We start from the raw sequence: 26,385 nt of genomic DNA on the forward strand, positions 1-26,385 counted from the left end.
AATTTTGGATTTCTTGACTTGCACAGTTTGGGGGTTTTCTGTCACTTATGGTATTTATTGTATAATGCCAAACTATATTATCTGTAAAGGCCCTGTGTATGACCTGTGTAAGCACACAGAAACCAAAAGTCCAGCTGTAAATCATCTAAGGCTCAGGCAGGCAGTGATAATGACCAGAAAGCTAGATGGAGTGCTGGAGCTGAGCAACAAGAGTTCTTGCATGCATGAAGGTGGTTTCTTGTGCACTAGAGAGGAACAGTTTCCAGATGTTTCCTCTGAGCTTGATAGGAAGAATATTGCTATGGGCTGCATTAACCTATAACAGCTGACTATCAAGTAGGACCGAAACACCCATCTCTGCCCAACAGACATTTTGAATATTTTAATATAGGACCTCATGAAATATGATATGAGTAGGTGTGAAGAGAAAGGAGAGAGAGAAGTAGAAGATATGACATAAACCAGGAAGGAAGATCCAAGGCCAGATGAACCAAAAGAAACATTGAGAGAAATCTGTTATTCTGGGAAATCTTCAAAGTGGCACTGAGTCTGAGAAGGAGAGACATCTGTCTTCAACAACCCCACCTCTCCTGACTTTTGGAGAGCAGATTTAGATCCATCTGTGTGACAGGTAAGATATTTTATCCAAGAAATGCTCAATTCAGTTTCATACAATTTCTGAAACTGTTAAAAGAAGTGGTTGCACACATCTGCCCTCGTCTCCCATGTAACGACTGTTCACAGTGGGTTTGCCCAACATCAGACAGGAGTAACTGTGTTGTTCAGGAGTGAAATGAGCCACTCTGTCTCCCAGATATCTTCTTATTCAGTTGTGGTATCTACTAATGTAATTTCTCATGATGAATACATGTCTAAACTGGTTAACATAGGGTGAACTAACTCTATGACTAGCAAGCATCTACTGAAGATGGGTTCACTTTTGGCTTTAATTCAAATAGCTTCCAGGATATTATTTTAAGTTGATGAAATTACTAAGGACACTTAGCTAAAAGAAGATTTATCTCAGTGGTAGAGAAACAGTAATATTTCTTTCATGTCCTCTTTTTCCCTGTCAGGTTTTTGCCCAGTTTTTCCTTCAAAACTAAAGTACCTAAAGGTTTTATTTTTCTTTTGACCAGCAATTTCATATGGCTCAAGTTGTAGAATTTACTCATCTGATTTTTTTACTCATTTTTTCTGGGTAATTTATTAGTAAATTAGATTTTCTGTCATAATGTCTTGATCCTTGCTTTCTATGATTCCAAGTTCTTTGAAATGAAATGATCACCCAAAAGAAGGTTCAAAAATCACGATGAAATTATAAGCTGCTTCACACAAACTGAGTGTATGGGTTAGTCTTGATTTTTATAAAGATAATTTTTAATGAGCTTCTCTTGGCATCTCTCAGTATAAATAGAAAAAGTCCACTGAACTGTGCAACTTGAGATTGCAAATCAAAAATATACTGACATAAAAATGAACTAATACCAACTTTTGCAGGACTGGCAGTAATATGAATGCAACTATAAAATTAACTAGTGAATCTGAACAGAAAAAATTAAATGTTTCAGACATGCTGTAGCAAATAATTTTGACTTTTCAGGGATAATTTTTTTTTTTTTTTTTTTTTGGCTTAATTGGATGCAAGCTGCAAGTAGCCTTGACTTGTCAGAAACTCTTTCATTGTTTTTTCGTTGTGAAAGTGATTTGTTGCTTTGAAAATTGGCAAACAAACCTTATCCATTGCTGTTTTTAAGAATGCCATAAGTATTTATTTAGTTAAATTCTGTACAAGAACTTGGATTTTCATGTAAAGAGTTGGACTGGGAATGAAAAAAATCTAAATGAAAGATGATGTCTTTTTTTTATTGAATCATCAGTCTATTTTTCCAGAATTAAGAACTTTGCTTATTACCAAATTCTATTGTGGATAGTCATCACCTACACTGATAGGGTTTTTTAATTATCATTTCAGAGTGAAATGAGCATTCATTATAGTACAAAATAGGAGAAAAAAAAATCACTAAGCAACATCATAATTTTTTTTAACTGATTAGCTTAAAAGATACACCCATCACAATAACAAAAAGTAGCATGGAGAACACAGTTGAGTTCATACACATATGGTATTAACCTCATGTAATGAGCTTTGCTTCAGTTGGCAGGAGAAACTACACTAAATAGATGCTAAGGTACAATGGGCTTCCTAAAAAATCATGGCACTTGACTTTAATTTGTCCTCTGCATCAGTTTCTTATATTTAAGAATGCTTATTATTAGGTCTTCTTGCTGTGCTCCCCTCAGTTCCATGCTACTAATTGGTTGTGAGTGAGCCTGGTGTTCTCTAATACATCTTCCTCTGCTGCCACTAAGTCTGCTGGAATTGCCACCACCCACTGTCCTCTCAGTGCTGTAACAACTGCATTTATTACACCATGTAATAACTTTTTTGTAGTATTTTAGAGTAATCTCTCCCAAATCAAAAGGTATTCTTGATAAGATTTTGGCATTAGTAGTCGTATTATGTGTTTGATGCTTTATATGCTAAAATTAAAATTAGTTAAGTAATTTTTTTACCTGTTTTTAGCTGCTTTGAATTTCATTAATGTTAGAACATGAGGCTTTTTGCTGTATTCACTGATGTTCATATATCTGGACATGAGTATTCTCTATGCATCTAGGGACATCGGTGTATGTGTGTATTGAATAGAATCTTCTTGTAGGCAATAAATAGATCTTTAAATATGTATTGGTGTGGCCAGATGCAGAGGGATTTATGGTCACCTGACTGTTTTGCAAGCTGGGCATGTTCCCAGAGGGGTTTATCAGCTTGGGCATGTTGCCATGCTTGCACAGCTATACAAGTCATGGGCCAGAGCTTGTTCACATGCAGCCAGCTGAGAGCAAGACAAGGCAAATCTGTGCATCCAGATGTACCCCAAAATCTTCTCTAAAGCATTGTTTGTGGGTTCCTTCATTTCCTCCTGATTGTATCAGATATCAGACCAATAGAATTTCCTGCTTTTGTGACTGAATTGTAAGATTTGACACTTGACACGGTGGGATGTGGGGGTGGGAAGGAGAAAGAATATAAATTTTAGGTCTGAAGATAAGATAAATTTCTTCCTACATCTTTAACTCAAGCCCGTTTTCCTTGCTGACAAATACTGGAGAGAATCATTGTTTGTTCTGAGCTTTTGAGTCAGCTTCCCCCTTCAGCTATTGCCTCTAGGAGCCATTCTTTCAGATAATGCAAAAGATTAAATTAATGCACTGTGGAGCTGAGGCATCCAGCTAACCCTGAATTTGTTTCAGCCATTTTGGGGAGCAGCTTGATCAAAGCTAACAGCCTTGTAAGACAGTGATCATAAAAATCAGGAAGGCATGCCCTGTACCATCCTGTATGTGCCACAGAACATTAGAATCCATCAGAATCACAGAATAGTCTGAGTTGGAAGGGGTCCATGAAAATCATCAAAGTCTTACTCTTAAGTGAATGGCCTGTCCAGGGGTTGAGCCAGCAACCTAGGCTTTATCAGTTCTTCTCCAGCATCAATGGAGCTGGGAGACTGAACTTTTATTAAGAAATGGAAAAGTGGCATTCTAAAATTGCTTGTTTTGTAAGAAGATGAGGGAGAAAGTGGTCAATCTGGGCAGTTTGAAAAAATTTTGATTTAACGTCTGAGGAGGAGATGCTTAGAACTAATACTGCAGTGTTGATTTGCATGCAGTGTTGTTCTGTGTCACTTCCAAACCATTTTTAGAACTGGCCAGAAGATCTCATTTGGTTTGCATGGGGAGTGTTTACTCATAGTAAGATTTCCTGTTAGCATGGATTAGAAAAATGCCAAAACTTCCTTCTGCAAATGTTTTTGAGACATTTAAAGCATTTGTTGAAATATTTTCTTGGATAAGAACGAAACATTGAATCCTTAATAAAATGAAACATTTTGATTAATTTCTATTACTGAATATGATTGAAGATATGTTCCCATGAAACACTTCTGTGCTTTCTGATATATTTCTAGCAATTTTGACCAGGTATAGTAATTGATGAAAAGATAATTTTACTGTAATCACTTCTGGTTCCTCAGGCTTACACACATGCCCACCACAAAGAATTAAATTAGGTACCTCCTACAGTTTGTTGAAATCTATTGTTCCACTAGATCTAGTGACCTGAAAAAAAAATAAATTATTCTACTAAGAATCATAAGCATCATTGGGTGTTTAAATGGTGGAAAGGATATATTCTACATATATACATAAAACATGTTTCCTTAACAATATGACTTCTTTGTCAGTATATAAACTTCTTCACAGCTTTCTAATAGATTTTTTTGTCATCAGTTAACAGAAATAGTCTATCATAGCAGAGAACATGCAAAGTATGACATCAAGAACAGTTAAGGCATTTTTAGTTTCTTGTTGAAGGATAGTTTTTAGTGTGAGTCTATTGTATTGTCTTTAAATACTTCTTGTTCTTCTTGTTCCTTCTGTTCCTCTTGTTCCTCTTCCTCTTCCTCTTCTATGCTGACATTTTTGCTGTGGAACACATTCCTGAATACCCCTCATTTAGCTCTCATGGTTACAAGAACCTTTCAGCCACCAAATAGAATCTCTGAAAGAAGAATTTCAAATTCAGTTTGTTTTTTACAACTTGCTGTACAGGAAATTGTAGGAATGACTCTTAGCACCTTGCATCTTACGGGACACTGATGCAAGCATACACTTAGCATGAATTATGCAAGAAGTGGTCTGAAAGTTGGTAGAACTATTCATATGCTTAGGCAGGCAAGTGCCAGAGACCTCCATTGAACCCAGGCTTAGGAAAGGCCGTTATATAGTAGAGCAGTGTTTAAAGCATTCCTTTCCAATGGGTCATATATGATTCCTTGCAATATAATCTTTCAGCATTTTACTTCTATACATGATGTTTGGTACCCTTGCTTGCACTTCATGAGATGGATTTTTTGTTAATTTACCCTCTTAAGAATGAAAGAGACAGGAATAAAAGGCCTTTTTATGTTCTAAAATCATCTCTAGCACTGTCTTTTGAACTGCTGTGGCATATATATGTGAAAAATTACATAAATTAGCAGTATTGTCCCTTCTTGGTGGCTACCTCATTTTGTAACTGTCTGTGACCAACCTCTGACCAGGGAGTAGATGTGAAGAACCCAGAGCTCTAAGCATCTGTGCCAGCCCTGTTCTTTACCATCATCAAGAACACATTTCCCTCTGTCTTATTCCTGCAACTGATTGCCGGGAGTATTCTCTTCTTCTAGCCAAGGAAGTGGTAGAGGACTTTTCAGAGTCTCAAACATTCTCAATCACCAGCATGGAAGGCACTAATTAATGCGCTGATGAGTTGATTGCCTCCAAAGTTCACCTTTTTCCACTTGCAGACCTTCTGTGTTACACATGCTGTGAGGTCAATAAAGAGCAGGGACTGACAACAAAGTTGCTCAGGCCACTCATGGTTATATGGACTGAATTTACAAGGCCAGGTTAACAGCTTGATCATCCTGGTGTCATCACGCAGCACCTGCAGAAGGACTGAGTCTGACCCATGTCAGCTGGTCATCATCATCAGCTATGATCTCTGCACAGGCACCCTAAGGAAACCAGCCAGCTATCTTATCTCCTTAAAGCTCTGCAAAGTGTCTAAACCTGGATGCTGCAAAACCTCGCACCCTTGTTAGTACCATATTACTCTGTGAATATTTCTGAGATGCTTCTGTCTCCCATATTGATTCAACTGGTACTGGTTACACACAGGTCATATTTTCTAAATAACTTTGCCAGCAGGATGGCTATACATTTTCTTTTGCTGTGGAAATTTTAATTCTGAGATATTGTGAAAATTTATATTTGCAAGGATGAGTTCAACTACCCACCATGGACCTCTAATGTTATGTACTTCAGGTGCCTGAGATATCGGCCAATATACTTGTAGTAGGATGTCAGATGTAACTTGGCTCCTGTAGGTGATGTCTACCATTTTAGAATGGCATTTGGAGGCTAAGGTGGATCTATCTCAAAGGAGAACCATGATTGTCACTCATATCTTCTCTCCAGTACTTCCAAGAGGAGAGGCTCTGGGTGTAATTCCATGCTGAAATATGACACTTCATGATGGTAAAGGGATACCATGAAATCTGCTGCATTTGGACCTTAGTATGTGGAGGATGTTCACAGTGTGAATTGATGTGAATAAATTCCACTTTTAAAAAAAAGTCAATATACCAGCAGTTAAATGAATATTGCTAGTCTGCTAATGAATGCTAAAAAAATTGTTCTAGAACAGTCTGTGGCATTTTTTAGGTTTTATTTGCAGGAGGAACAGTTTTAAGGGGATATTACTGCTTTACATGGGATGTGAATAGTCATAGAATGAGGTCATGAGTAAACAACTTTGAATTGATTCACTTGTACACTTATCTGTTAAAATAAAAGTTAGGACATCGGGTTTTTTTCTGTATCTACTTGTAAATATTAAAAATCTTTCATCTTAGGGGGTCTTGGATTTCAAATAAGTTAGATAAGCGTCTTTTATTGCCCCTCCATCATGCTCAAACTGTACCTTTTAAACATACAAGGTATCACGAAAAGTAGTTAGACTGGGTTTTTTTTCAGTGAGTGGAATAATCTCTTAAACCTGAGGTTTATTTGTGATCTCATGCCTATGAATTAGCATGCAAAGCCACAAAAACCTTGTAGAGGCAGTGGAGGAGGCCAGCATTAGGAAAGAGCAGCAGCCAGAGAGGGAGAGAGCTGGCTGCAGAAGGAGGGGAGCACAAAAAAAGAATAGAAAGTAGCTTCCAAAAGGGAGGGAAATGGGAAAGAGGAGGGCAGCAGCAACAGTGGGGAAGGGTGAAGGTGAAGAGGGAAGAGCAGCTGCTTTTCCCTCTCGTATCCTGACTGAGTTTTTCTCTGAAATAACCATTTTTTGAGCATATTGATTCTGTGACCCTCTTTAGCTGTTGGAGCTCTCAATTGGAAAGAATCAAATTCAATCCAAGTCTGTTTCTGGGATCTGTATTATTTTGCATTCCCTTGCGGCCTTAAGGAAACGGTAAAGACAAATGGTGTGATAATCACAGACCACACAAGAAATAAAACCAAATAGGGGTGAAACAGCCTGGGAGAGGGGTCTGATTTTCAGGGACTGACAATCTAATGGTCAAATTTCTTCACATGTAATTTAATATGTCCTTCTGAGCTCTGCAGTGGTGGTGATAAAAATGTACTTCTTTGGGATATGGAATTGATTGATTTGTTTCAATTATTGTTTTCAACATACCTTTCATAACATCAAAAATGTTTTCCTTCAAGAAAATCTTCAAAAAAACAACAACAAAAAACCAAACTACAAAACTGTAGGATCTAAAATTGAAAAGAAGATGCTTGAAAGACAAGGACAGGGCATACATATGCAAACATATACAATAACATTAACAAATCTTAGCTCTGTAACTTTTCTCAGGCAAGTTACTTTTCTCATGCATATTTAGAAAATTTGTCCTGGCACCTTTAGCTCCTGAAGGTTTGTATAGTTGAAGACTTTTGTCCGCCTGAATTCTGAGACCTGAGATCCCATAGCTGTATACCAGTATCAGTCAGTGCTAAACAGCCACTTGGGAATGGCACCTAGGGTACCTCAGAATTGCTGTGAATTGTAAGTGAGCCAGAGAGGAGGAGTGAACTCCTATGAACTAAAATACATTAGTACAGCAGAACCATTTAAATGTGAGTGCAGTGTAAATAACAAGATGTTTCTTGGAGGGGACACTCAAAAGAAACTAGCCTAACTTGGAAAGGGAACTGAATGTTGATTTAATTGGCTATTTAATGATTATCTGTTTTCTTCTTTTTCTTTTTCTTTTTCTTCCCTTTTTTTAATCCAAACAGAAAGGTTAATCTAACTATACATTAAAGGCTTTTAAAGGCTCCATTACAAGACTTATTATGCTAAAAGAAACATACCTGGCATGCTGCAGTTTTCTAAATGTATCAGCGATGCATGTAATGATTCACTTAAACCATCATGGTCAGAATTCTTTTACATTATTTCTATGTAAATTGGATGCTTCATGATTACTATAATATGTGTGAAATTCCACTTATTATTTCTTTTAACATAGAAACTTTTATCACTTAACTTAAACTCACTGGACAGAATATTTGAACCATTTGCAGTCATTAGAGCATTTTTGTTTGGTCAAAACCCTTGTGGGATTATACTTTGGAAAAATAGCATGAATTACATTCAATGCAACTGAATGGTAATTTTAAATATATAAGGGGCATCAGGAGTGCTCGTCATTATACTTAGAATTCAACATTATATTTTATCTGTTATGGACTTGTTTTTACATTTCCTTCTTTTATCTTCAAGAGACTTATTTCAGCATGTAGCATTAAAGAAAAAGCCATAATCCATATAGAAAAGGCAATCTGATGATGCACACCTATCTTTTCACCCTTTGGAGGACCAATTTAAAATACAGGCTTGGGTCAGAAGGTTTTTATTTTCACCTTAGTAGTCGGAAGATATTTTCCCAAATCCTAGGAAACACTAGGTGAACTGGTGCAGCAGGAAGTCTCCTCTAGCAAAACTGATGATGATGATGATGTTCTTCTATACTAGTCTTGAGATTTGGCAATGGGTGTCTCAAAACTTTCTGACGTTCCCAGAATTCCTAATCCCTATCCAGATGAAGAAGGCAGAGAAAAAATTTCAGAACAGCCAATAGCCTCATAATCCAGGCAATTAGGAACTGTAGGAAACTCTGTATTGAACATCTTCTCTGCCAGTCCCAAAGACAATCTAGCCTACTCTGTTGGCTGTTCCGGATGGATCTCTCTGGCAACAGATGTTCACTGCAATAAGGACTTGAAGTTCACATGTCTTGAGGTTGTTCCAACAGCCTCCCTCAAGGAATATTATGTATTAACTTTAAATAAGCCCCAAGAGTTTAAGCACTAGAAAGAGGCAGAAATCTAGAACAGCCAATAGACTTTGCAGGATGTGGTGCAGGTGCATGTCTTCCACGGTCCATAGTAGGACATTTACCTGTTCGGAGGACCTTTCCTTAATGCTCTTTCTTCCACTGTCTTCCAAACTGAGTACATTGATGAGTAATTTTAAAAGAACTAGCATCTTCTATCTCTGTTTCTTCTGGCTTTAAGCCTTCTCAATATGTTTATATTTTAGCCACACTTGATAACATTTTTCCGAAAGAGAGTTAACTGAAATTAGTAGATTTTAATGAGACACTGGGATTTGGGTTTTTGTTTGTTTATCATGTGAAGATGTCTTTTTTGAGAAAAACTGATGAAACAGGTCATGATCTCAGTGCTTTAGCTTTTATTTCAGTAAACTCTGCTTTCATCTCTCAGTGAAGCTCTTTAGTTTTAATTGGAGTGAAAATGCCTCCAGTTAAAAATATCCACCCTGACTTGGAGGATAAGTGCTCCAAGCCTTGCGCCACTAATCTTATACTATTCATTTCCAGAAATTACATTACTTGATGCCACATAGTCCTGTGACTTTAATTTCAGCATCAAAACACAGAAGAAACTTTATAAACATTTGTATTACAAGAGAGTTGAAGAAGCATATGCTAGGCTGTGGCATGAGGATGCTGGTCTGCTGAGTTAGATTTGATGTTTGAACTTCTGTGGCTTTAAGCAAAAAAGTTTTGCCTCAGCTTCTTTTAAAGCAAAGATACAAGGAGATAAAAGCTTTTTTTTTTTGCTATGACAGATATCTGGCAATAATTTTCATCCTATCATTTGGACCATTATTTCCTTCACAACAATACAGATACAGACAGTGAAAAATAAGCTTAACCTAACATAGTTATTTTTGTTTATTTTAAATAATAGTATCATTTTTTATTTGAATTTTTTTCATTTGCAATACAACTTTTGGCCAATTTTATAAAGTGGTCTGAAGGACATAGATTGAATTTTCTAAGCTTTTTATATGTTTTACATATTTCAATTTAACTTATACAAATAACTGTAATATGTAAACAAATATCTATAGCTATATATGGTGTCCATGCTTAAAAGTTTTAAAATATGTATTTAAACTTTATGGTGCTAGTATAATCCAGGACAGATTAGGTCAAATTATTTATAAAATTGCTTCCTCCACTCTTACACCTTCGCTGCTCTAAATGTCTATGGCATTATTTTAGATGGGTACACATGGATTTTAAAATGAACTATTCTTCTAAATATTTGCTTCCTCTATTCATTATGTTTGTACCTTACTTATTAAAATGCTTATTTAAAATTATTCTTTTGAAACTAAGTGAACTGAGAAATATACTGTGGTATATCTCTCCCCAGTGCAGCCATAAGCTATTTAAACAGGTGTAGCTAAAAACGGTTAAGATTTAAAGTTTCATCATAAGTCATATCAGAATTAATGACTCTGCTCACAGACATTGGTTTGGAAGACATAGACTGAACAGTGCCATTACAGAGAATAAACCACTGGCAAGTCAGGCAATTCACTGAGGACAGAATGATTAGCCACAAGGAGCACTTACAATGTGCACTGGTAATTTAGGTAATTGTATTGCAGGGTTTGTAGACCCATGAATTACAGAGATCTTTTAAAAAATATATATTGTACAATTTGAACAGACCCTGAAACAGACACCTAGAAGAAACAGCTATCAAGTCATTTAGATAAGATAAAGCATCACTGATGTATAATATTTTAGTATTTGGGAAAACATGTAGAAGTCAGCACATAGTAAAACAATAGCATATATATTTATCGTAGCAACTTCTTCACTAGAATGCTAGGTACTTAAAAAACATAAAACCCACAAATTTCTGAAGAAAATTAAAAGCAAACAAAAAAGGTTGGGGGGGGGACTTTTACAAGGAGGTGATTTCGCTGGAAATACAATGTTAGGTTGATTTCTATATAATTTCTAAATGTATGATATAGTCATACCTAATCTAGCAAAAGAAATCTTTATATTTACTCCCCTTTTTTTTGCACTGTATATTTTCAAAGACCTCCTATAGTTAACATTATAATATAGTTAGTTGCTACAAATAATCTGCACTGATTATAGGAAAACTGTCAGTGTCTGTTCAAGGTCTGAAAAGGCTGCAGCAAATAGCTTTTCTCTTTGCCATGGAGACTGGGGTCTGTTTTTACGGTTACTCTGGTAACCAAAGCCTTTCTGGTGCTAGTCCTTTTCAGTTACCTTAGCTATTAAACCCTCTGGTTGAGACAAAAGGAAGGCAGTATGCAGATACTTCCCCATAAAGCAAATCTCAGGGTTAAAATTGAGCAAAACTTGTAATAAAAGAAATAAAAGCAGCTTCTAATCAGCTGGTTACATAGTGCCATGAGGTGTTTGTGTGCTTGCCTACATGTGGGAAGCTAAGGCTTGGTGTGTTTGAATATTAATCTGATTACTAAAGGATGAGAAAATGAATTAGGCATCTTCAGTGCAGTTTCAAGGAACAGTCTCTCAAACCTATTATCCTCATAGTGCAAAAGGCATCAGTTTTTAAAAGTTATCATCTGGGAGAGTTTTTTTTAAGGTGAGGATTTTGACATTGCTTGGAGTTATATATATTAAGGTAATTGTAAGTAAGGATTACAGAATGCTGCCCCAAAGTCATGGGTTTCTTGTGTGGTGTTAATGACCCGTCACAGTGCCTGGGATCCTTTAGCAAACAAAGCCAAAAAATGGATTCTAACCTGAAAGCTTATTAACATCCCAATAATAAATACCCAGTTCAGTGATCAGTGTCATGAAGGTGAGTACAGAAGACTTGCAACAGAAACATCATAAAGATAGAAGGCTGAGTAGTAAAATATTTAACTGCTAAAGTGATAGTAAATGTCACTTTTGCTTGGAATCAGTAAGTGTAGGCAGACTCCCAAATTATCTTGTTTTTCAAAACAGTAATGTTTTTGCATTAGGTAAGGGCTTACTATGGCAAGCTTTTACCATCCCTACACATTTTGGTTTGAGCTTTCTACTCCGAATGAAGAGGATTTTTCTCTGGGAGAAACAGCCGATTAAATAGGCAACAAATAATTTGCCTCACAACTGAACAATCCATTCTTTCTGTAACATGGTCAAACTAAGAAATTCTAAACACTGAAATACCCATGGTATTTCAAACCATTTTTGAGTGCAAAGTATTCAATTATTTTTCATTTGAACTATTAAATGGGTCACACAGAAATTCCTCATTGCTGTTTTCACCCACATAGATTACCATGTTTAAAATAAAGAATAACTTTGTCCTATCAGAAGACAGTTGAAATTAAAACACCATGATATAGCAAGTACATTAAGATGGACAGGGAGGAAAACACCTGCAGTATTAAAAAAACTAAAGTATCTGTTAATTTGTAAATTAAGTGTAACATCAGAATACTGGACTGATCTCAGTTGAATGAGATTTGTGCATTATTTAAATAAGCCACTGTTTGATGTGAGCATCACTACTCAAAAGTTATTCCTGATACCAGATGTGTAACTAATAACCAGGTGTTCCCATGCTAAGAAATAAAATACATTAAATAATCTTTGTTCCATTTTCTGGAGAAGACAGGTGTAATAAGGAGAGGGGGAAGAACAAATGTCTATAGAATGGCTGGAATCAGAAGAAAGTTGCCTCTGGATTCACTCTAGTAACTGAACAAGGAATTTATGTACATTTGTGCTAAAAATGGTTCCTGCAGATTAATCTGGTTCTGCATGATGTTTCCAGATTTAGTGGGTTCAATGCAAAACTTTGGGCCAAATCTGTCCCCAGCCTTTCCACCACATTAGTTACATTTCTGGTTTTGAAGAAGTGGAGATTATTCATGATAAAATATTGATTTTGCATATTCATATGTGTAAAAAATTCTGGACATATACATTTGGTAAATGGAAGATGGCATGTTTGTGACAGTCATATGCAATCACTGAGCTAAACAAAGCAAGCTCTTGACACAGGGAGATTTTATCACCATGTTTGTCTCTAGCCTTTCTTACTAATTCCTTATGTTGATATTTCATTTTCCAGGGAATCCTCTTACTGCAAACAGTATCAGGTGGGGTATATGGTATATAACCCATCAAGTCCCCCAAAGCAGGGGAATGTTCTCATGATCCAGAAAATCAGACTTCTTTTTACCTGAGGTAGCAGATAAAATGGGGGTCAATCTCTGGCTTGTTAGCATTGGTTTCCCATTTCTACACCCAGGAATTATATTCCTATGACTCCCCTGGTATCCCTATAGCTCCCCTTCAAATCTTCAAATTAGCAGTTACCCAGTGCTAATGCTGCAGGCGGGCACATTTTTTGTGGGAATCTTGTCTGGCTGAATAGCTGAGAATTTCCTTGCACGCTCTGCATGAAGTGCATCTGCCAGGTGTCTCATACCCCTACTTTGCAGGGCTAGGCACAGAGAGCTGCAACTGTTGTTTCTGCCCTTTCTGTAGAAGGGGACAGAGATCCTCACTGCAAACTGGTCAGCCTGGAGAAGAGAAGGTTGTCTGGAGACTTCATAGTAGCCTTCCAGAATCTGAAGGGGCCCTACAAGGAAGCCAGAGATGGACTCATTGTCAGGACTGTAGTGATAAAGTACAGTTCTTGTTGGACAATAAGTAAGGGATGCAAACTGAAAGAGGGCAGGTGTTGAGAAGAAATTATTTGCTGTGAGGGTGGTGAGACACTGGAACCAGTTGTCCAGAGGAGCTGCAGATGCCCCATCACTGGAAGTGTTCAAGGCCAGGCTGGATGTGACATTGAGCAACCTGGTCTCATTCGAGAGGTGTCCCTCCCCATGGCAGGGTAGTTGGCACTAGAAGATCTTTAAGATGCCTTCCAATCCAAATCATTCTATGATTCTGTGTTTCTGTATACAGTGCATATGATGATAAGCAATCTTCAGTCCTTCATGGGATTTTGCCTGCAGGGAAAAAAAACCCCATTATTCTTATTATAACCATTTGACAGCCAAGGAAGCTGATACTGAGTGACAGCTACGACTAGAATTTAAACATGAGTTCTGGGATCGCAAACCTGGTGTTGAACTGAAAACTTCATAGCAAACAGTTTAGATAAAACCTTCAGCTATGCTTGAGTCTCATTAATATGAGGTGAAAGCATTTCTGAGCTGCAGAAAAGCAGTTCAGATTGAACTGAAAGCCCACGTGTGTGTCCAAGCTTGGACATCACTTATCTCAGATGGTGGGCCAAAACAGAAACCACAAGATATTATCATCTACCCAAGGGTAAAAGATACACAGGTAAATGAGGAGGATTTATTGATTTTGTACAGATGACACATACTGACACAGAGAATGTTTGGAGTGGCACATTCACCTCTAGGGAATGGGCAAAAACCTCAAAAACTGGTTTGTCAGCCCATACCTGGAATGCTCATCCCAGGACAAGATGCTTTATCTTACTGATTCTATATCTTTGAATTTTTTTTTTGTCAAACAAAACCAGGTCTGTGTTTCCCAGACCTTTCACACGAGCTCAGGACTGTGTGCGAGTGTACTCAAGGATGATCTGTGGCAAAGCTTCTAAGAACCTTCTAGCCCTGCTACTCTTTTGTAGGATTAAAAGCCAAGGGGCATCAGTACTTGACCTGTGACTTGTGGGAGTGCATATGGATTTGTGGGAAGAGATTCAGAGGAAGCTTTAGGCTGTAGGTTTTTAGAGAGGATATCTTCTAAAATGAATGTGTGATGTCTGAGAGGGCAGAGATAAAAACAGAAAAAAAGATCACTGTTGCTTGTGGAAAAGGATATTAACAATGACTCAGTACAGTGACAAGCTGCTGTATGCATTCTCTTTCACATATCTTCCACGACTAAGTAGGTACTCTGTCCTCATACAGTTGCACAGGATATTTGGAGAAGGCCCACACTTTTCAGGTCATTTCTTGGCTTCAGCAAAGCTCTCTTTTGTTACATAATGATCAACTATGCAAATATAGTTCCAATTTCAAGGAAGACCTGTGGATGTAAAATAATGTTCTATCATGAGCTATGTTTAAGTGCAGACAACTTTTTTATAAAACATCTTGCAGCAGTCTCAGAAATGAAGCAACATTCTGAAGTACAATTTAACTCTTATCAAATCAGAGCCTTGAAGATATTTTCCTGAAAAGTCTTGTATTAGTTTGAAAGTCATGAAACATTAACTGCTGAACCTGCTGTTATGTGAGTCTGGACAAGTCATTTAACTTCTGCAATCTACAGCTACCTCCTCTGTGGGAAAACTATTTAGGACATAGTTTTGACAAGTCCAATATGTAGAATAAACCAAATGTGGAATTTTAGCATTTAAGAATCTTTTGTATTGGATTTATTCAAGTGAACAGGAACCTTACACATATGGGTAAGGTCAGAGCCATTACTTAAAAGTTAGCAAGCAGCAGTCAGCAGCAAAGATTGGATTAGAAGATACATTGCAATGGTGGGCAATTTTGTGACCTTACTTCAGTTACTTAAACCTAGAAAGCTACAACCATTTGAGACAACCCATTTTGTCTGACACATCCTTATGGCTCTGCCAGGTACAATTGCAGGATATGCGGAACACCAGTACTACACTGGTCTGATGACTGAGAGGCAACCTGGATACCCTCACCTATCTCCCAGTAGTTGCTTGTTTAGGCAAGTAAGGCAATTAAGTTTGTCTCTTTAGGCAATTAAATCACACATGCAAGTGGTCAGCAAGAATAATCCCTGTGGCTTTTGAAGACATATGATCTCATGTAGCACACAGCTTTTTTTTTCTGCAAGATACTGTACAAATAATCATGTGACTTCCACTTTTTCTCCATCAAAACCAGAATAAATCAAAGGAACCTCCAAACAATTTTATTTTAAACATTCAATACCACCCTTGTTGTAGATTACATGGAGCCCTATTGAGGAGATAGACAGTTAATAAATATGTTACTGGTGAGAATCAATACATTGAAACAGTTAAACAGGTTTCATTTGAGTTGAAGTATCATTTAGATATTTTTTGTTTCAACACTTCCTAGATGGTTTTTTATTTTTACTTGTTAATTTTAACTGATTTTTTTCTATGCCATTAACCATTCAGATAATCACACCTTTTCTAAAGTTACTTCTGAAATTGTTCATGTTTCCCTGCATGTTTTTAATTCACCACCTCCCAGTATCGTGCCCATAGCTCCAGCCTGGCAGGCAGCTTCATCATGCGCATCATAATTGTTTTTTCTTTCTCACAGCCCCTGAATGCTAGAGCTCTATGACCATGAGTCTCAATTTTTCATCAAAACAATAGGTTTTTTGCCTTTTACTTGTGCAGCCTATTTCAAAATATGCCATTTAAGTGTGAGAGAGGTTTAAAAACCTGATGAAATGCTTTACTACCTCTACAATGCCTTCTCAAGGTTTTATGGGTGGTCATGTTTTTATCAGCCTTGTGTTGATCTTGCCTGCTGCTGAGAATGGGTTTCCTGCTGTACATACTCTATCCGAGCTTGCTGTAAACAGCTGAGGTGAGAAACTTTCTGTTTCTAAAAAATTTCTAAATTTTCTTTGAGAACTAGAAGACCATGGCCACTTGTGGGGTTTCCCTTAGCTGGAGATAGAGAGGTCTGTTTTCAGTTTCCAGGTGGCAGAAGTGGCTCCCCATGGAGGAATGTGGGCACTAACACATCTCAGTTGGAAAGCCAGCCCACACAGGGCAGTGCATCCCTCACACCACACTCGACACCTCTCTCCCCAAAACTGTTATCTTGACAGCTAACATGACACGTCTCAGGAGCTGACTGGAAGCTGATGCCGCAGAGGAAACTCTTCTGATGTGAGGAAGAGTATGACTCATGAACATGTGCATCAGGGCAAAGGAATCTGAGTCATAAAATACATTTCAGTGATATTATATATCTGTTTAACAAAGATTCTTCTCCTACCATTGAGATTTTCTTCAGCACAAAGTGCTGAAAGCAGTACTAGTTTCGTAGATCTGCTTTGAGAGCTGTGAACACATGTAGGTACATTTGTGGTAGGGGACAATACTAATTTTCTCATAAATTTTTGTTTATTCAGTGGTTTTCTTGAAGGAATAGCTATTTAGTATTTAAGTATATTGGAAATATTTTACCAATATACGGTAGCACTGCCTTCAAGATTATTATTTTCCGTTTGTAAATCAGGACGTTTTGTCAACATGTACTCTTTGGCCAAGACAATGGGATGTCTTTGTTGGAGTCACATATAAATTATTACTTTGGCTCTTGTAAATCTTTATTTAACAACTTATTCAAATGCAGCATGTATCCTCAAGCTTCATACATGTTCCAAATCCAAAATCCACGTAAAGGATTGATAAAGTTTTGATTTATTTAGCTACCTACATTTGTGCCTAATTTTACCACAGGAATAATTACATGTGGCCTTACAGAACTCAAATTTAAGCCCTTTAGGCCTCAGAAAAAAGTTATTTGACCGGAACTTTTTAAAGCACAAAGAGCTAATTTTGTGCAAGTCTGGAGTCAATACTGCTAACATTATTCCTGCCAAGCACCAGCTCATCCCACAAGATATATTGGCAGAACTGCCCTTGATCCACAGATACAGTGCAGTAGAAACAAGTGTAGCATTTTTAGTGTAGCATTTTAGTCTGCATTTTTGTGGATAAATGTCTTCTCAGTTTAATTGTTATTTTGGGCTCTGATTTTGGTTGATTGTTACTTCTGTTTGCAACCAGCTCAGCCTTTTGAAAGATGAGTGGATATAAAGTTTTTGACTCATGTTTACATTCTCTATATTTCCAGTGACTGAATATTTTGAGACAGTTTGTTTCATTTGCATTTTTCCCAGTTAATATTTAATTTAAGAATAAATATAACCTATAACCTGTGGGCTTTTGTATTAGTAAAAATATTAGCAGTCCACTAAAAGGTTTTGTGCTAGGTCCCTAAAAACAGATGACTTCAGAGATCTCTTACTTCAGCTTCATATACTAAAGACAGTGTTCTTGTGGTCATATGACTGTTCAGAAACACAAACATAGTTTATGCAGAATTGATTTGTTAGATTTTAAGTATCATTCTGTATTTTTTGTGTTTATTTTGTTTTAAAGCATCTAAGCGCTATTAAGAAACATATTGCAGTTAAGGAAAAATAATGAGTTATAAACCTGAGAAAGTTAATCTGTATACTTTAATGGAAGAAACATCAAAAATACATAAGGCATTTTATTCCAGGAATAAAATGGTAATAAATAATATGATAATAAATGTATTTTTCAATATCCTATAATTTATTACCTCAGTGTAAGGACTTTAGCACTCAGAAGTGTCTGAGTTAATTGTTCTGTAATCAATTTTTTATCATTGTAACTGTTTGAATATTGATCAATTAGATACTAGTTGGGAGGGATGTTAAATTTTAATTGTTTGGTCTTTATAGACTGTTCCTAGAAGTTGCTTATTCCTTTAAAAAAATATATATGGCCCCTTTTAGGTCATGGTTAATAGAAAATATTGTTGGCTTTCTATTCCAGAATTAACTGAACAGATATATATATCTCAATGCAAAATAAAATGATTATATAAACATAACAGTGGAAACATATATCTCCACTTACATTGATTAGAGGGCTCGTGCATCATGCCCCTGTCTTCTAATACAATAATTTCAACAGGTACATAAAGGCTCGACTATGTCACCACGTTTCATCTCACTGCTACTCCTCCTGCCAAATGTCATTTATCACTGGTCGTTTCTAAGAGCTCTCTTTATTTTTTTCAGTAAAGAAACTCTTCTCTTTTTCTTTGTCACTTTCAACTGACACATCTCTGGAAACAGGAAACTTGATATTTTCTTAAAATATCTGGACTTGTCTTGACTTTGCAAAATGTCCTCTTCAGAACCAACCTCTGTCAGTCCCCGTCAGTACTGTGAAATCAATCCAAGCAGGGTTATGGGGTGGTTGTCCTGAATATTCTCCATGTCTTCAACTTGAGCATCTTTCAGCAGGATGGGGCCTTCTGCACCAGGTTTCCAGATGGAAGCCTGAAATGCCAGGGGCAGTTTCTTTGGGAAGTTTATTCAGTGATACATGACCTATATCTCAAGTTATTTTGTTTCTTTGTTGATTTTCCAGACATGTAAAATACTCTGCAACCTCTGCACAGCTGCACCTCAGCAGATCTGCTCTTTTGCGCGAAGGAAGAAAAAAACATGTTAAGAAAACCCTAGGCAGTTGAGAAATGATTTGAGTGGACCTACTTGTTTTTATTTAGGTGACCTATATGATGTTGCACGTTGTCCCTTCTCAGAGGACAAAAAGCTTTGGAAATGTCAGTGCCTTTTATAGCTCTATAGGGTTATGTCTGTTGTGTGTATACATGCACACACGCTCTCACATACATAGAAGAGAGGAAGTCATTTTATTTTACCCAAATCAGCTACTTAAGTAAATTGAGATATATAGAATTTACCAATGAAATGAGCGATTTGATGTGAATAAAAGAGGTGGTGTGTTGTAAATCAGTACTGACAGCCAAATGGGAAAAATTGACAGAGCACTGTAATCACTCCCAACATCCACTGAAGTTATTGATCCAAAACCTCTATAATCCCCTTCACATAACACAAGCAATTTCATATAATACCTGTAATAACAGTGCATTCAAACTCAAGTAGCCATCAGAAGCTTTGTATCTAATGGCAAAGCAGGCCTCTGCTGAGTAAGTGTAACAACTAGAGCACAAAAACGCCGATGACTCTTGCCTTTCATAGGTAGCGGCCTGTGATAAGAGCTAGTTCAGAAGATAAACAGTTCCCAACGCCAAGGAAAATGAGCTATTAATTGCCCTCTTGCTAAAGACATCAAAAAGGCCCTAAAGCCCTGGGTGCAAAACAGGGAGAAGGTAAGCAGGATTTGGGGACTGATAACGCCCCGGGTGCCATCCACGCAGCAGCGATCTGATGTTAATTACAAGAGGGGGAAGGAGGGCTGAGAGGTATTTAGCTGCTGGGTCATTACATCCTTCCCAGGTGTTTTTCCCATGAAATGTTCCACCAGTTTTACAAGCTCCTTCTCTGGCTGATGGATTATTCCACCGCCTTATCAAAGCTTTGCCAGCTCCTCATTAATATATAGAGCGAGCGGCGCGGTTCTATATATCATTGTCTTCTTCTCGGGGAGGGCTAATCAGTCAGGCATTATCAGCCCGTCAGCAGAAGGCAGGCAATCAGGCCTGACAGCGGAGAATCATGGGAGAGCAGGGAAGGTTAAATGAGGCTGACAGTTGTGATAATGATGATTATACTATAAATTAAGATATGATGATAAAGGAGAATAAAAGACACAATCTGAAGCAATATTTGGTTTAACATGTCTCTCTTTTTCGGTACTGTTAAATGGCCATAACATTTATCACGCTGAACAAGAATGGACATTTAACTACCATGATAAAATAGGACAGCATCAGATTGAAAACCCAACAAGTTGTGATTATTGTGTCAGGCACTTTTCCACTGGTTGAAAAAACTGGAGATAGAGCATATGTTATAATCATTCATGCATTATTCTGCAGAATGAAAAGAAAATAGATCTATTTTAGAAATGTCTTCCAGACTTCTAGATAAAAAAAAAAATCCAAAAGGAAAAAATTAATATATTCTCCTGCTTCCAAGATCGTTTTTATCAATGAAACTATAGGAACATAAATGATAGTTCTTCCCTGCCACCTCCTCATAATGAATGCATGTATTTATTAGTAGCTGATTTGGAGGATTTGTAATTGTTTTGCTGTTAGTCTCTTATTAAGCAAAACACTGTAAATGAAATTACAACATCAACATGTCATTTTCAAAGATCACTCTCTTGTCAGATGGTAAAATTAAGTAGCTTCACACAGGTGAAATCAAACAAGAATTGGCATGGTTTGACTGTAGGAACATATGCAATACTCTGGATGCCATGCAACTATTTGGTTATTTGCTTAGACAGATGGACTACATATGTATCATTTGTTGATGAAGTTTGTGCTTAGGGTGTTTAACAATCCTAAATAAATATCATCAGACTATGAGAATGAGAATGATGCTCATTAGCAGTTTATGCAGGGTCCCAGGCCCTGTGCACACACATGGGCAGCCAGAACAGGCTGAGTAGAGAGTGCTCTGTCCCTGGATGTGCTTACCATGTACTGAAGAAAAAGAAGAGTTTGGGAGCGGAGGTGCAAAACCCCCTGATTGGAAAACTACATATTGTAGAACATGTTGAACAGAAACACTATGCTTCTGCAGCCATGCTAAAGAAATTATTATCTATATACATAAAGGTCTTTGTAGAAAACAAATGTTTATGGTTTGCACAAGTATATAATTTTTGTGTCCATGGAGCTGATCGTGATGCTATTGCCAAGGCAAAGCCTCAGACCAAGCCAATAGCCTAAAACTGTAATCTTAATGACTGTTTTATACATGAATACCTAAGTATATTTTTGTGTAATGTACTCATACATCATGCATCTCTATCCATGATACTATTACAAACATGAGCAAGGAGATAGTTTGATAAATCACTGTCTTATTTGTTGCCACTTGATATGTGCCAATGGTGCTTTTTTGCTAGATACGAAAGAAGAATACATTTCAATTAGTGTATGCTGTATTATTAAAGTGATAGTGTAGGAGAGAGAAGTGACTATTTTAAAAGTTCTCAGCTTTATTTTCTCTATCTCTTCTTAATTACCTCAGATTGGGAAGTATTCCCAGTATAAAAGCTGATTATTAATTGTAGAAGTGGTTGAGTTGACTGCACAAGTCCGAGACAAAATTATTTGCTTTATAAATTAAACAAAGTTAGTCCACAACAAGCCTTCCATGAAACGTGACTTCTCTGGAATCTGCTCAGACACTATGGTGATGGCAGTAACTTAAGTGCCTTAGACAAACAGAAATCTTTGCTGTGATTATAGTGATTACCTTTTCTGCAGTGACTGACTCAATGGAAATAAAACCAGAGCTATTTTGTACCAGGTAAAAAAAACCTAAACCAAAAACAAACAAACAAAAACCCCCAAAACAACAAACCCCACACAACCAAAAAAAAAGCCACCTTGAAACAACTGCTGCAGTATTGTTTTTCACTGGAAATGGCCTATTGTCTAATGCCCTTTAGAACAGTATTTTTATTATTTGATCAATTTGATTTACCAGAGCCATGAAAATTGCACACATTCCTCTCATACAGATATAAAGCAAGAAACATATTTGAGTTTATAAACCTGACAGCCTGTAATGGAAATGCTTATGCAACCAGCACTCTCTGGCTCTGCAGTCTGTGCCTCAGAAAAACCCAAAGATATTCATTACTAGAGGACAAGAGCGTGGAAAAATACAAAGAGAGAACTGTGATCAAATGGAATATCCTAATATATCATTCCAGGCTTTATTTGTGTTTCTTTTCTGTAATGGTACACGGCACTTTGCCTTGTTTCAATTTGAAACATGCTATTGCATCTGAATAAAATCACTAGTGTTTTTCATGAAGATAAGGATTTTGTTTTGCTCTTTATCCTCTCCAAGATCAGGATTTTATTAAAGGAGCAATGCTGCTTCAGAGACTTTCTCCCTAGCTTGTTCCATCAATTCAAATGCACACTGAAGATATATTTGCAGGACTTCAGTCCAATAAACCAGGGTGTTTCAGTGTGATAATATATTTCTTCTAAGAGGCAGAGAAGGGATAGGTCTGGTGCAATCAGGAAAGGGGAAGGACACCAGTGCAAAGATCATGACTACATATTTTAGGGAGATCCACTGCTAGAGTCAAAACACTCTGTGCATGATTAGATTGAACTAGGAAACTAGGATTCTTAGAAAATGGTGATAAAATATAACATTCCCCTCTGCCCTTCTCAACCCAGCTGTAGCTACTCCCCAAATAAACAGAATTCATTAGGTAGAGTGGTTGAGGAAATGTCTGTTTAAAAAAAAAAAAAAAAAAAGTGTTTTCCAAGGTTTTATTAATTTGCAAATGCAATATATATGCTCATAATACTCATAATATATCTGTTGGGATAAATATCACTGAGTTTAGATGTTCCATGCAGACAATGACCAAACTGAGGTCCAATTCAAGATATATCAAGTTAAATTTCAAATTTCTTAGTGGGAAATAGTAACTCCACTGAACTCAGCTGGGATTTTGCAGTTCACTGGATTTCTTCTGTGGAGACTAATGCATGCAGACATACATCCTTGGGGCCTAGATACTGAGGTTCAAGCGCAGGGATCCTTTGTCCTCCTTCCAACTTCTTTCGTCTCCTTCCCAGGCACCCCCTTTGTGGCCCAGGTATGCAGAGTGTTCCCCTCAGGAGATGGCCACTGCTAAATCCAGCCAAGGCTGAAATGCTTGGCTGAGGCTCATTAGTCCCATTATAAAAACACAACTGCAAGTGTGGTTTATCGTTTGGAGGTAAGGTTCTAATTTTGGCGCACAGGAGGCTGCAGACAGGAAAATATCTTGTTCCTTATTCCATTTTATTAACTTTGTTTTGTTCGCTTGAGCCCAGTACTGTGTCAGACTTTGAATAATCACAGCTGTACAGGTAGCTCCAGTGGAGTGAATGAGGGGCTTTTTCAAGGGCTCTGCTCCCTGCAGAAATGATTTGTACCTCTGCCTGATTGTCACTAACAGAAAATGAGAAATAGGAACATTCAATGCAAAGTAATGTGTTCTGTACAATTACTGGATTAATAATTTTATTCCATTACTGTGTGGGGAGAGAGGACATCAGGTTGAAGATCTGCAATTCTAGTATATTTCTAAGCGTCCTGTTAAGAGTGTGAGCAAGGGTCAGGAAACTTAATTATGCCATAACTAGATAGAAATTGCCAAGTGATAAAAAGAAACATCCAGCCAGATTCAGCAGGAAATTACAGCTTTAATAATATAGCATAATGCCTACTTCTATACAATTATTGGAGAGACCCTGAATGATTTTAAATAACAGGCTTGGTTTTCCAGTAACGACAGGGGGAAAAAAATCTGAAAATGACATTCTGCATTTCGCTGTAAATATTTTTCTGAGGTTTTGGGGGTGTTTTTTTAAAGACTGAATTATTAAAAATCACATATTTACTCTTAGTAATGTGGAAATGCTATTATTCTGAAATGAGAGAATGGTTATACTTATGGAGAAATTTGTATTTGTGGAAATTAAGCTTGTAGAATCATTCTTTTAGTGTGTCGTGCTTATTGTATTTCTAATTTTGAAATGAAAAAGCAAAGTGTGTTGAAATTTATATTAAAACCTCAGGACTGAGTATTTTTTGTTTTACAATTCCAGGGTTTTTTCCACACTCTGACCATGTTAGTGTCCAATATCTCCCCAGTATTCTTTCAGTAAAATGTTTATGAACAGATTAAAGATTTCCTTGCATGCCGACACAGGATTTCCTTATAATTTTGTAGTCTTTATGAAAGATTAAAAAAAAAAAATACTTTAGCATAAAGAAAACTCTTCATCCTAATGAGAAGCAGCTCTTTTTTTTCTTTCCCCTCTCAGATGAAATAGGATATTTTAAATATTAAACTCTTATCATCTTTGTAAACACTGCATGTGATATTAAGGCCTTTTGCAATATACGTGTATGTGTTTGTCCATTTATTTCTAATGTAAGAAAGAAAAGTCATTTCTGGTACTACCCAGGAGAGCCCAGCATTTCATTTTGTATTCTGAGGATGCAGATTAATCAACCTGACTCTCTTACCCAGGGCTAGCCATTCTGCTTAGAAATCTGCATATCTGCATATTACTGTTCTTCCCTGAATTTAATTTCCTACAGGAGCTGATATTAATCACCCTGTTTAAACAGAGGGGATTTGGGGTCTATACAAATATGACATTTTTTTATGGAAGTTGTAGAATATTTTCTTCTTTTTCATTATTATTTAAAGAGACAATAGCATGGTACTTTAAAGAAAACTATAGGAGATTATTTTTGTTTATTTGAGCTCCTATATACTTAGTTTAGATTTTAATCATAAAATATGGCACACCAAGAAAGCTATTTTATGTTCTTCCTTCCAGAGTCTGTCTCCCCTGCCAAGAAAATTCCTCCAGATTTCACTGCATGTGATGAAAGGGAGTTGGGCCATGCATGTCTCTAATACATCCTAGCTGAGAAAGTTTATTTGAACCCTTTATTTAAAACGTGTACCGGTTTCATCACTTGAATATCAAGCTCTACACAAGCAGGCAAGCCTTTCTGTACCTCTGTTTTGCAACTGGTGAACCCAGGAAGAGAAACTTTGTTGATTTGTCAGACCAACACTGAAATCCATAAGGCAGACATGGCTTCTCTTGTGGATTTCAGTGGATCCTTGTGGGCACCGGGGGAAGTATTGGAGGAGAAGTGACACTGTCACTGAGGGGTGGGAGGAGGAAATCAGCTGCATTGTCTCCCCTTCCTTTGCAAGGTAAATCTGTATCTCTACAAGGCCACTGGTCCTGTCTGCATGCAGTCACGAAATTTGGTCAAACAGGGAATCCTCATGGCTGATAACTCTTTGTTGTCTGCAGAGAGAACAAAAGAAATTTCAGGAAGGCAGCGGCAGCAATGCTTTCACTGTCCTACCTTAAAGCCCCTCCATATTTTGTGTTTGAAAGTGGAGAACAATGAACTGTCACTGTGTGACTCCACCGATGTCAAGCACATTGTATCAGGCAGGAATTCAGTCCAATCCGTCTGTCCCTCAGCCAGTATTACTTGGCATATTTTATTTTGGCTGCCGAGACTGCAGTTATGGTCCAAGCACAAACAACTCAGAAGAACAACATGCTTGGAAATATGTGCCTGCATACCCCAAGAGCCTGTGCCAGCTGGAAAAGCAGAGCATACATCAGTTACTGACTAGATATACTGCCTGTGCTAAAAAATGAAGCTGCTATCCAGATTTTTGTTTAAATTTACACCCTGGCCTATTGTGGCACTCCAGGTTAATTTGGATTGGCACCTCCTTTACAGAGCTCTCTGATGCAGCTCTGAATAAGATGGGACTTCCTTTTTCTTTTTTAGGAAGGCTGAGCTCTTTCATAGCCTTCTATCAAAGCAGTGCTTTTCTGTCTCATATTAATGTAACCCAAAACTTCATGAAGATAAATTCAAACATCCTTCTTGCTTTCTCAGTCATGAAATACATCCATGCTTTGAGTTAAGGAAAAATTTAAATACAGAACTGTTGATTTTTTGCCAGTCAAAACAAGTATAGAACAGGTAAAAGAGTGAGTAAATTTTCACATAAGTTGTGACGTGAACCTGTCCTTTTATTTACAAATTTTTAACCAGATGTGGTCTGGTTTCTATTCAAGCT

This window comes from Pseudopodoces humilis, chromosome 2 (assembly GCF_049639895.1).
Source record: "Pseudopodoces humilis isolate 2021_Gansu_Grassland_sample_001 chromosome 2, ASM4963989v1, whole genome shotgun sequence".
NCBI lineage: Eukaryota > Metazoa > Chordata > Aves > Passeriformes > Paridae > Pseudopodoces > Pseudopodoces humilis.